At 35.7% G+C, this 12,273-nt stretch overlaps 1 protein-coding gene across 1 annotated transcript in view; it reads left to right on the top strand.

Annotated features, from left to right (window-relative positions):
- The first annotated feature begins 9,636 nt into the window (after positions 1-9,636).
- LOC100577636 (zwei Ig domain protein zig-8) overlaps positions 9,637-12,273 on the top strand; it is an 81,375-nt gene continuing 78,738 nt past the window's right edge. Inside the window, exon 1 of the mRNA XM_003251536.4 lies at positions 9,637-11,542. The gene's annotated coding sequence lies outside the window, so the exon portion shown is untranslated. The remainder of the gene's footprint in view (positions 11,543-12,273) is intronic.

Here is a 12,273-nt window from a genome sequence, read left to right as displayed (position 1 = left end):
AATATAAACTTGGATACCACAGTCAATTCGTTTCACCATATCCAGAATATTAGAAAAATATTGGAAAACGGAATCGCGTAGAATTTCGTATACTACGAGGGAACAGAATTCGCCATTCAGAGCGTGCACCGTTTTGGCGGCATTCTTCGTTTCGAGGCGCGAGATATTCTGCCGCGACGTCGAACGTCGAAATCAATCGAGCTTTCCCGAAGCAGCCGCACAATATTTCGGAAAGCGAAGCATGAAAAACCGCGACAATTCTATCTTCGATCGTATCTTTTACATCTTTTTCCACGATCAATCCCCTCTCTTTCTCTCCCTTTCTTTTCTCTCGCGCTAAAACACGAGCTTTTACATCTTACCCACATCCCGTGTCCCAATACACGTACGCGAATTCTTTCGCGTTGCACGCGCCTCGATATCGATGCGAACGCGGTGTCGCATTCGGTGTCGACGAGGGAGGGGGAATCTCGCTTCTCGACAATCCGATACCAAAGTTTCGCTTTTAAGGTTTTCTCGAGCCTGTGTTTCGCGCCAATTTTTTGCTCCGCCCAGAAGAGAACATTCAATCGCGTGGAGAGGGGGAATTTTCGAGGATTATCGCGCGAGAGGTGTTACTCGCGGGGGAATAGTAATATTGCTTTTTGGTCGAAAACTGAATTCTGATCTCGTGCACCGTGGATGTTGTTGTAACTGTTTTAACGCGAATTAATTTCGGGGATTAAAAGAAATTGTAAACGCGGCGAGAATCTAAATAGGCACGTCGAACGAAATATCGTTAATAACGTGTAAACTTAACCGATAAAGAAGTTTGAGCAGACGGAATATGGTAGATTACTATGTTACCTATGTAACAATGAAAACTTTTCAAAATAACCAATTGTGCCGTTACAATTGTCATTATGGATCGAAGAAAAGTATTGAGAATAAAGTTTGCGTTAGATGGGGCAAAAAGCAGAGACGATGGTGCAAAGTTACACAAGCTTGTCGAGTTTGTACGTATATGTAAATGCCACTCGTACCTTCGTATATTCACTTGTGAAAAATTAACTAAAAATTTAAATATTTCGAATACAATTACTTATTAACATTTTATTACAATCCGCTTTTTACATAATTACAACCATTATTATTACACGTTTTGAACGATAAATCGTCGAAGTAACATATCAATGTAACTTTATTCGTAACTTCAATTTTCCCCATCATTGATCCGTTCTCCTTTTTGAACCGCCACTACGTGCAACGTGACGCAGCCATCTCAATGTAGCAGAACAAAGACATGGCTTCTCTCTCTCTCTCTCTCTCTCTCTCTCTCTCTCTCACACACACACACACACACACACACACACACACACACACACACACACACACACACACACACACACACAAAATTTATTCCTTTTCTATTATTAAATATATCCTTTCCTACTATATATATATATTCTTTCTTTTAATCATTTTTAAATAATATTTCTATCTCCTTCCAATGCAAATTTAAATAATATAATAAATAATCTTCAATCAACCACGAATGAACGAAACGTATCAATTTTCGTATTTGTTTTAACTTTTAGACACTCGATCGAATACTTTTCGTTTTAAAAAGAAAATTTTAGAATACGAATAGATATATCGATCCGATATAGGGCCTTGGACGAGTCGAAGGCGCGTGGCAAGGAAGCGAAAAGAAATTGTACAAAGGCGGATCTAATGGGTTGTGGTTGGTATCCGTTTCATCGGTTTACCCGAAAAACGATGTAAAAGTATCGCTCACGCGAGCTTCATTAGCATTTAGAGTGGCGAGGGATTTATTCTCGGGGCCGCGAGTGCTGTGGATCGCGACACGGTATGCATAGGATTATCTTCGAGCACCTGGACAATAGTAAGCTAATCCATTTACAAAGAAAACAAGCTACTTCCGCTTTTTTATCCCTCCTCTCCCTCTCTCTCTCTCTCTCTCTCTCTCTCTCTCTCTCTCCACGCTTTCTTTCGCAATCCCTTTCATTCCTTCTCTTTCCATTTTTATATCGCGTGTTCCAACCGCATGGAGGGAATCTCACGTGGAACCGCGTCGAGTGAAATTTCTAATTTTATGCTTTTGTAATTGAAATATTATACACGAGATAAATATAAATAATGCTCATTAATCGAATGTAATTTTTTTAACTATTTAAAAAAGGTTCAACAATTTCTGGAAAAATTCTATATGATTCATTTTTGGATTTTTTCTATTCTATCATTTGTAATATTATAAATAAATGTTAATGATTTAAACTTTTCGGATATTTCTTCGATTAATTTTAATTATTCTACAAAATGCAACAAATATTTACACGTAATTTATATCCTAACAATATACGTAATAAAATAAAATAATAACAAAAATCACTGTAATTTATACGATTATAACGAAAAAAAAAAAAGACAACGATATGAACAATAATTTAATTGGAGTAAAAAAATTTTGGAATAAAATAAATAATTGAAATAAATCGTGAAAAATTCGCGATTCAATGATATTATTATTATTTTCAATATTATATTAAAAAATTAATATATACATTAACATGTTCCTATCTATTTCTATATATCACTTCTACTTCCCTCTAGCCTCATAAGGCACGTCTAGTATTTTTTCATTCATACCGTTATCCGCGGACTTATTCGATTCCTGGCTGATGAAAATTCACCGTCAGTCGAAATTTGACAAGGAACGCGAGAAAGCCGCATTAGAGCGCGTCGCATCGTCGCGTCGCTTTGCATCGGTCCCTGTAGTCGCGTTGAGTCGCAAGTTAAGCGTGTAAACGCAGCTGCTTTGTATTTGCGGCCTGGCCACGTCCGGTTGCCCGATTATATCACGGCTCGTGGAAATCCCGAGCATTCTTGGTGAACGCCATCTGTCGCCAACTGCAGCTCCGTGCCCGCGTCCTTCGTCCTTTGACCTTTGGCGCGGGGCGATTAATCGAACCTTTCGATGCAACTTCGGGTGATCGCCGTTTGAACGGCTCTATTGAGTTGTAATTTAAACCCATTTAGGTTTATCATTATCATTCTACTTCTATCTTTGAGTAGATACTTGCTGATTTTTCAAAAATCACATATAAAATATATATCGAGTATGTCAATTCGAAGAAATATTAATATTGTGGATGAAGGTAATAATAATAACTGTAATGGATCAACTGTAATAATGTCATGAATAAATGTTATTCGAATATCTTAATAAATAATTACTTAAAGTAACTTATTCGAAATTTTTAACTAGTTACTTTAATTAGTTAGTTTTCCAACTCTGAAAAGAACCAATCATTCTCAAAGTTCACTGCTGGAAAGAAGTTTCGCGAAAGAAAAATCCGATAGGTTAATTTGAAAGGAAATTATTTTCATATATATTTATATTTCTACAATAGCATTTGTCACATATACTATAAAACAACGATATATATCTAAACGATGCATTAGCGTAGACATAGAATCCAGAGAATTCTAACGTATATGATATAAAAATTTCCTTATAACGATAGTTTTAATTTATAAATATAATTTTGTATTCGAATAGTTAAGATAATAATTGTATATATAAAATATTTCCTTCATAAATGAAAATAATTTTTACGATTTTGAACGTTCAAATTATACTTCTACTACTGTGTAGCGTGTTGCGTCGTAGAATCGTCAACAAAGCGTATGAAGTGGGGATAAACGGTCGTGGCGAAAGACTCCTCTTGCCCCTGCATCGTCTCGCGAGTCTTGTTTCCAGCAGTGGACATCTAAGCGTCTAGGCATTTGCGCGTTTGTTCGGTGAGCGGACGCTTCTTTTAAAAATAATCAAGTCGTGTTATAAATATTAAATTATTTGTAGAATTTTAGGAATTAAGTGGAATTCATTGTTACCTTGTGTAAATAATTATAATGATCAGAATAAAGAATCTTTCGTGTTTCGTTCTACGGATACTTTACGATGTGCACGTGATAAATCAATCGAAACGGATTGTCGTTGGCGAGGCCTCTTTCACGCGGCGATACAAGTACTGTGCTTGTACGATGGATATCGATCGTACAGTAGAACTCCATTTAATCGAAACGAAATTTTCGTCAATGTCGAATTAAATGAACTTTTATTCTGAGCTCGTATTATCCGAATTAGCGCCGACTTCAATTATACGGACATCAAGCAGATGTCGCAAAAACAAATATAAAGTAATAATAAGTTAACTGTGCATTATTTAAAAAATAAAATAAAATAAGATAGATTTATATAATCCCATTGTATAAATTTTACTCATTTGAACTGAAATGAACTTTTATTATACGAACTGTTTAAATTTTTTTAAATTTCTTCTATTTAATTGAATAAATGAAACGCTATTGATATCCATCGTACTATGAATCGTATTTTTATTTGTGACAAACAAAAATTTTTTGATTTTGTAACCAACGTAATAATATATCGATGTGAAAATATTCATGGAAAGTTTTACAAGCCGGGTGGAAAAATATTAAAAATTAATAGTCAATATGACATGAAGATTATTAAAAGCAATTGTAATAACACGCGAAATAAATGCAACGAACGTTTGATGTCCAATTTATTTTATGTAAAAACAATTTGTGACGTGATTGTTTTCTTCTTTAATTGAATTTCTTGCCTTTTATCCGCATTTTGCCCGCAATATTACCGTATTTTTTTAAACAAGAAATTGATCGAAAATAAAATTTTCGAAGAATCGATTTAGCCATAGTAGTGCCAATCAGTTTCTCCGTATTTTTCCATTGTCGATAATAAATTCTTCTACAATCGAGCTTATTGTCAAACTTTGATACGTACGTGAAAACGCAACAACGAGTTAAATGGAAAATTTATTCGATTTATCATTCAACTCGTCCCAATTTATTTCACCTTGGATTCTGCATAATAAAATCGCGCGTCATTCGTTTCGTTAGTATCCGATGAAACGGATGAAATTAACTTTCCTTTGATTTCCGTAAAATATATTAACAAATTCCAAATTTTTAATTGGCACTGTATTATTGACGAAACATTTTTCATTTTTATTTTTACATTAAATACAATCAATTCCAAATTTTTGATCTACGAAATTACTTTCTAAATTAACTCTCAATTTTAGAAAATTTTTAGATCGAGCCTAAAAACCTAAAAACACTTTCAATACTTACTTTTTTAAATCGATATAATTTTCATTTATAAAATTTTTCGCGAAAAACACAATTATTTTTTGATCCAATTTAATTTTTATATATTAGATAAACAAAAAAAAAATTCTCATTTATCAAATTTTTTGACATACAAAATAACTATTTTCTACGATAATTTTTACAATCATACAAAATTTTAAGAGGAATCGAAAAAACTCACTTATTAAATTTTTCTATACACAAAAAAAAAAATACATTTTCGAAAGAATTAATTTTCGTTCAAAAAAAATTTTTTCGACAAGACACACTTTCAATAACCTCTAACATAATTTTCACTCGTTTAGAAATTTCGAAATGAAAAGTTGTAGGGATAGGAAACGTTAGAGCCGATAGGCAGAAATCGATGGTTAAACTGGGCACGTACACCACGCTAGGAAACTTGGTATTTGTCTGTGGACGCCGGGAACTATGTTAAACTTATTATAGGATGCAACGTAAGTACGTAGACACTATTCACGTGTTGCGCGATATATATATACTAAATTGTTTTGGAACTTGTGTAACGTAACATTTGCATAACAACGTTAAGCTTATTAAGCCTCGTAGGTATCATCGGCCCATCGAAATCGGACGTTTAACGAGGCGCCCGCAACTTTGTACCGATCGTTCGTCTCCTCTCCACGTTCCAGACAATGGCTGCCTGCAAAGCGCAAGGGAATTCGCGCGATCGTAATTTATCGTTCCACGGAAACCTATCGATTCCCCTCTCTCCCCCCCCCTGTGTTTCGATAAACTGGTTTAGCTCGTCGTAAATCTGTTCACCAATTATATCCATGAATTTCGCGATACGAGAATTAAACATTTCAACAAACTTGGGGATTTGAAAATTTGCCTTTATCGGTAAAAACGTTTCCCACTTTGACAGCTCGTGCGATATTTTCACAACGTGTTTCTCTAAAATTGTTTAATTTTCGATTATTTATACCACTTTTCCATTAAGTATCTTGCTATTATATACGGAAAAAGCCACGTAGTTTTTTATTAATATTGACACTGGAACAAGGAAGAATTTTATTTTTATAAAATTCTTTATCAATTTCACTATTCCGTCCATGAATCACGCGATGCCATAAAAATCGAGCGATAGTGGTAACAGTAGTAGTTAGAAAGAGGGCGAAATCTCTTCCCAGATTTCAGGGACGCGATCACGATTTCAGCCCCGAAAAATGGCGCGCGTAAAAATTTTACGAGCGGCAGAGGAAAGTTTCGGATAAAGTCGAGTCACGGACGGCCCGCCACGGGTTTGGCGACCGTGTATCCCTTCCCTCGAATGGGAGCGTTAAAGGAGTTGCGTCTCGAGTTTGCGATCCTCGATCTTGGCCTAAGCCAACGGTAGTTAGTCCTCACCGTCCGCTAATTCCTCGTCACCGGCCGCCAAAACTTTCCTTCCGCCGTTCCGCCGTTCCGCCGTTCCGCCATTTCGCCATTCTTCCCCCACCCATCTCTCTCTCTCTCTCTCCTCCCCTCCCTCTCGCCACTTGCTAATGCTCTTAATTGTTGTCGCGCCGTTGCTCGACGAAACTTGCCTCGACCGGACGCCTGATTCTTTGACAAATTGCACGAAATAGGATTGCTCGTGGTCCAGAAACAAGTTTTATTTAAACGTGCATACAGTTTCAAGCTTTACGAATATACTTTGAGGAACGGAGTGGAGGGGAATTTTGTGCTCGTTCTACCTTGTTTCTTTATGAGATATATATATATATTTATGGTTGAACAAGTACGTTGTGAAATCGTCGAAATTATATCGATTAAACGTAATTTGACATCGATCGTGAAGAAAGAATATTATTTTCTTATAATTATAGACGAGTTATAGTCGTAAATTTAAAATATTCGATTAAATTGTAAATCGATGTGTGTGTGTGTGTGCGTGAATAAAGTTACCACGGAGAATGATCGGTATTAAGGTAAAGTTCGAAAGATTATTTAAAGAAATAAAAGTGTTCTTATAATACGTAGAAAAATTCCTTTGTTTTAGAGGCGATAAGCGTTTCACGCGAATGACAATTTCTTTTCTGAAGCGACCTCGACAAGTGTTTATTTTGAATTTCTGTCCTTTCGTTCTTCTCTTTCGATCTCCATTCGTGGAAGCGGACGAGAGTGTAAATTCAAGAGTTCTGCAATTCTCTCTTTCTCTTTCTCTCTCTCTTCTTCCCCCTCTCCTCTCCGACAAAAGATCGTCGTAAAATGGCGCGAGTCGAAGTTTCAACGTTTCGCGTGATTTTTCATTCCAGTCGAATTTCTTACTCTCAAATATTCGTTGAAACGAATATTTTTTTTTTTCTTTTTCCTTTCTTTTCTTTTGCACGATATGTGTGTATATGCGCGTCCTCGTCGAAAAATTTGCCTCGAAGAGAGAGCTGCAAAACGATCCAAGAGAAATTGTTAATAGGTGGGGGAAATGAAGTGAAAAAGTTAACCTGCGGTGAGGTTTCCAGTGAGTTGGATATACGCGTGTTACGTTTTCCTAAAAATGTATGGAAACAAGAGCTCGGGCAAGGGAAGTATGAAATATCCTTTATGGTTAAACGAGGTCGTCGCAAAGTAATGAGCACCGTTTTAAGGAATTATTAAAGAGATAGCCTAGTTTTCGTGGCACGTGGTCGTAACGAGAATTATCATGACGTCCAACTATATACCGCGAAACTATAGTCCACTACGTATTGGAATCGTGTTGTAAATAAAGTTGTTTAAAATATTTTTGTCGCGAATATTATTAATAATTATTGCGTATTGATAATTTATTTTAAACACGGAGACGAGAAGCCCCGTCTTTTAATTTCGAATTCTCTCTTTTAAGAGAAATATATATCAAAATTGTTATATTAAAATGAAGAAGAAGGAAAAATTAGTGAATCTTACATCGAATCTTCGTGAATAGAAGAAACGATCAATTAATTATTATTACTTCGATAATAATAAATGTCTATAACGAATGACATCCTCTCGATAGCTATTATAATTTATTTTTTTAACGCGAAAATAATCATTTTTGTCGTTCGAGCTTCGTGTTTTTTAACTTTTCATTAACATCAATTATCGATTGTACATTTATCGATCGTGATACATCGACGCAAAGCTTTTCGACCGGCTTTATTCTCCGCGTTTTTTTTAAACGAAATTTTTGCATCGGAGATATTTCGATATCGAAAGATTTTTCGAATATGAAATACGTGTGACGCAACGTGACTTTACGTAAACGGCGCGATACGACGCTTTATTCGTTGATCGATACACTTGGACAGCTTTTCGCGTTTATGACTTCGCGAGACTGACGTGTCTCGTTGTAAATAAAAATCGGGGTCAAATTAGCGCGATAATGATCGATAAAGAAAAAAAAAGAAAAGAAAAGAATTTTTCGTCTTTGAGAATTCGTATTTTCACAATTTTCGCGCGCAATAAATTCGTAAAAAAATTACTCGATCGAAAGATTATTCGATATGCGATCGAATCATCGAGTATTTCAATTTACCTACGATTTTTATTTCCACGAGATTCAAATATAACGCGTTCGCGATGAACAAACAGAAAAAATATGGGAAAAATAAAAAAATAAACGATAGAAGTTGATTCCTCGTCGATGTTTTCTTGATGATGTCCTTTTTTTTTTACAAAATAAAATGCAACTATAAAATTTTCTTCGAAAGTGATGTTAAATAAATTAAAAAGAAAAAAAGAAAAAATATTTCAATTTTATATAAATAATTTTAAAATAATTAATTTCTCCGAAAATTTAATCCTTGCCGATTTTTATTTTCTCTCCGTACGCAAAAATTCTAAACGAGAATGACGTATCGTTAATTAAAAAATTGTTAAGGGAGATAACAAGTTACGAAGAATAAAATCGAAAGCGTAGAAAATATCGTTAATATAATTTTGATTAACTAATTGATCTATTGGCAACCGATTTATTTATTCGCAAATATGGCGCCGCGGAAAGATCTTTTAATCGAATTCTTTAAAAGAAAAATTCTCTCGTGATCTTTGGCGATATAATTCCCGCTACGTAAATTAAAATTTCATTCCGCGGCTGGCCGAAATAAAATTTATTCGATATCCCGCAAATATCAATCGTATTTAATTTTCTTTGAATTAATAAAGAATATTGGTTCATATAAAATGCGTTGATAAATATTTCAAAATTGAAAAACTAAAGTATTATAAAATCGAGGATATGTATTATATATTCGTTAGAATTAAAATTGAGAACTTCGAGAGTTTCATTTGAGATGAATGTACGAAGCAAAGATAAACGGAATTTTACTAAAACTTGGATATTAAAGAAAATTATTTTAGTAGAAAAAAAAAAAAAATAGATATAAATTAAATTTGCTATCTATGCTTAAAATTCAATTGGATGGAAAGATATATATATATATATACGTACGTATTTATAATATTTTGAATTAGAATTCTTAAAAATGCAAGAAAGTTCTTTGTTCCAGAATTAATTTTAGCTTCCAAACAAACTTTTACGTATCATTGGAACATTCGCTCCTCGATTCACCAATTGACTCGCAATAAGCAAATAGGAGTTAAGAGAATCTCGAATCTCTATCCATTCGAACAAGGAACGCCTCTATTTCGAACGTCCTACATTTCCAATTTCCAGCGATGCTATAGTAATAATAGCGAGAAGGCATCGGATATTGTCACGTAGAGTGCAAATATGCGGTGGAAAGGAATATTCGACCGTCGAATCTCGGTCAATTCGAGTCATAACGGACTATCATATGGCGGCACAGAACAGTAGTTCGATCGTAACAAGGAATCGCACTATCGAATTTAACAGGCAACGGATACGACGGTAATAATAGTCAAGGCGTCGATCATTGCAATAATAATAGCAACACGCTATCGACTGGCGTTAGCCACCACTGGCAACGTGGTCGCCAGTGTAGAGCAGAGTGAAGCGGGCAGAGGCGGAGGGGAGAGAGTCGACGCCGGTGGTTGGGGGCTGATATCTGGCTAAGCGCGGGCGCAGTTGGATCGCGGTCTTCACCACGGCAGCATTTCGCTCTCACGGATCCCTTTACGCGCCACTCTTTCTCTTCTTCCTCTTTTTTTTTCTCTGTCGATTCTTCCTCGGACATCGTTCACTCCCACTTGCTCTTTTCGATCGTCCACTTATCCGCCTATCCATCTTACCGACTTTCTTCTTCCCCTCTCTAACCACCACTTAACCGCTGTACTTTCTCTCTCTCTCTCTCTCTCTTTCCTTTTCTTTCCTCCTTCCTTCCTTCCTTCCTTCCTTCCTTACTTCATACACCACCATGCCCATCTCTGTTCTCCTCTCTGTCGCCTCGACGTGGCGCGACTATTTCATTTCAGTCGCTCCACTACCGGTGGCTCTCGCGGTATTGCCCATGCGTGTACACACACGCGACGAAACGTGGCTCACGAGGAACGGAGTGTGCGTGCCCAATGACGAATGAGTGGCACTTAAGGAGAAGCATCACCGGGTAGAATCGTGATTGCGCGAGGCGAATGTTCGCGTTACCGCATCTCGGCACAAGATGCACAAGCCTGTCACGTGGAAATTCGATTCGCAAGAAATGCCTCGTTTCGTGTGAAAGTTATCCGATGTGCAAAGATTCGAAGAAAAAGTGTTTCGATGAGAGAAAGTGTTTCGAGGAGTCGATTCTTTATTTAGAACGAATTTCGAAAAAGTTAGGTTATGTGAGAATAAAGAATTATATTGTGTAACTGTCGACCATTTCTGTAAGTGATTAATCGTGTTTCGTTGCTTCGTAATTTTCTCGATATGATGATACATTGAAAGTAGTGCGACGATTCGTTGAAGGATTCGTGAAAAATAACTGCATGATCTGACAAGTGTATTAAATATTATAATACGAGACAAAAACTTATTAGATTAAGATTTTAACGTGAGATTGTTTTTTAAAAATTCAATCGCGTTACCGATATTCACGTGGCAGATTCATTGTTCCAACAGTGCTGATCTTAATACTAGCTGCGAACGTCTTTTCGTCGATCCGTTTCAGTGCCTGGTTTTCCGTGACGAGTTCTAACGTTAAATAGCGCGCTTCGCGATTGGTTGAGTGTTTCGTTGAAGAAGGAAAGATATGTCGGCCGAATATAACGTTGATTGAAGATAGGAGATGGAGCGTGCTTATTCGGAGACGGTGGATGCTCGGTGAAGTGTGAGAATGAATTTCTCGGCGTCAATTTTCAACGAGACGGGTTGGAAAAAAACGAGGGAAATGCAGCGGAGAAGAAAGGAACGCGTGGCTTCGACACGAATGCAATAGACACCTTTTATCCGTAACAGCGAGTCGACAACTGACACGACGCTAGGGTACGTTTTTTATTATGCGTTTATATATATAGCGATATATATATACTATTGGATTCAAAAATACGTGCTTTGCATTTTGATTATTATATATGTATATTATTAATAACTGGTAATAATAATATGTAAATTCTCGAAATATTGACGTATATTCCTGAATCACTTTGTATAATGATCGCTCAGCTGTTCACTATAGTTCACTCTTCGTTGATCCAACTATGACAACATTGACGCATTTTCATTATATTTACATTAGTTTGCATAATTTCCATTAAATTTTTTCACGAAAATTATTGGCCCTGCTCGACTAGAATATATCAGTTGCTGATAATTAAAATCTCTTTCGATCGGCTAGGAACATTTTAAAACCATCTCTATGTACAATGAAAATTCAATTTACTTGTTCATTCGTTTTTTTTATTCAGTATTTATTAAAAAATTTAACAAGAAAATTTTTGAAAAAAAAGACAAAGAAAGATATAATAAAATTTGAATTTATTTGGATGAAATTATTAATTCCGCCTATATAGAATTCAAATTTTCGATTTCAAACAAAATTCGTATTTATCTTTGTCTCTGTGCAAATTTCATTTTCAAAATTGACGCGTGCAACGGTCATCAAACTTCTCATCAAAGAGAAGAATCGAGTCAATAAGCGTAATAAATTTGGAATTTATATAGATTATTTGACGAACGAATTCGATTCCAACGAAGGCCTGGAAATTGAAGCGAAA

The sequence above is a fragment of the Apis mellifera genome, linkage group LG6, assembly GCF_003254395.2.
Source record: "Apis mellifera strain DH4 linkage group LG6, Amel_HAv3.1, whole genome shotgun sequence".
Taxonomy (NCBI): Eukaryota; Metazoa; Arthropoda; class Insecta; order Hymenoptera; family Apidae; genus Apis; species Apis mellifera.
The sequence above is the reverse complement of the archived record's forward strand: the minus strand, read 5'-3'. Positions and strand labels throughout refer to the sequence as shown.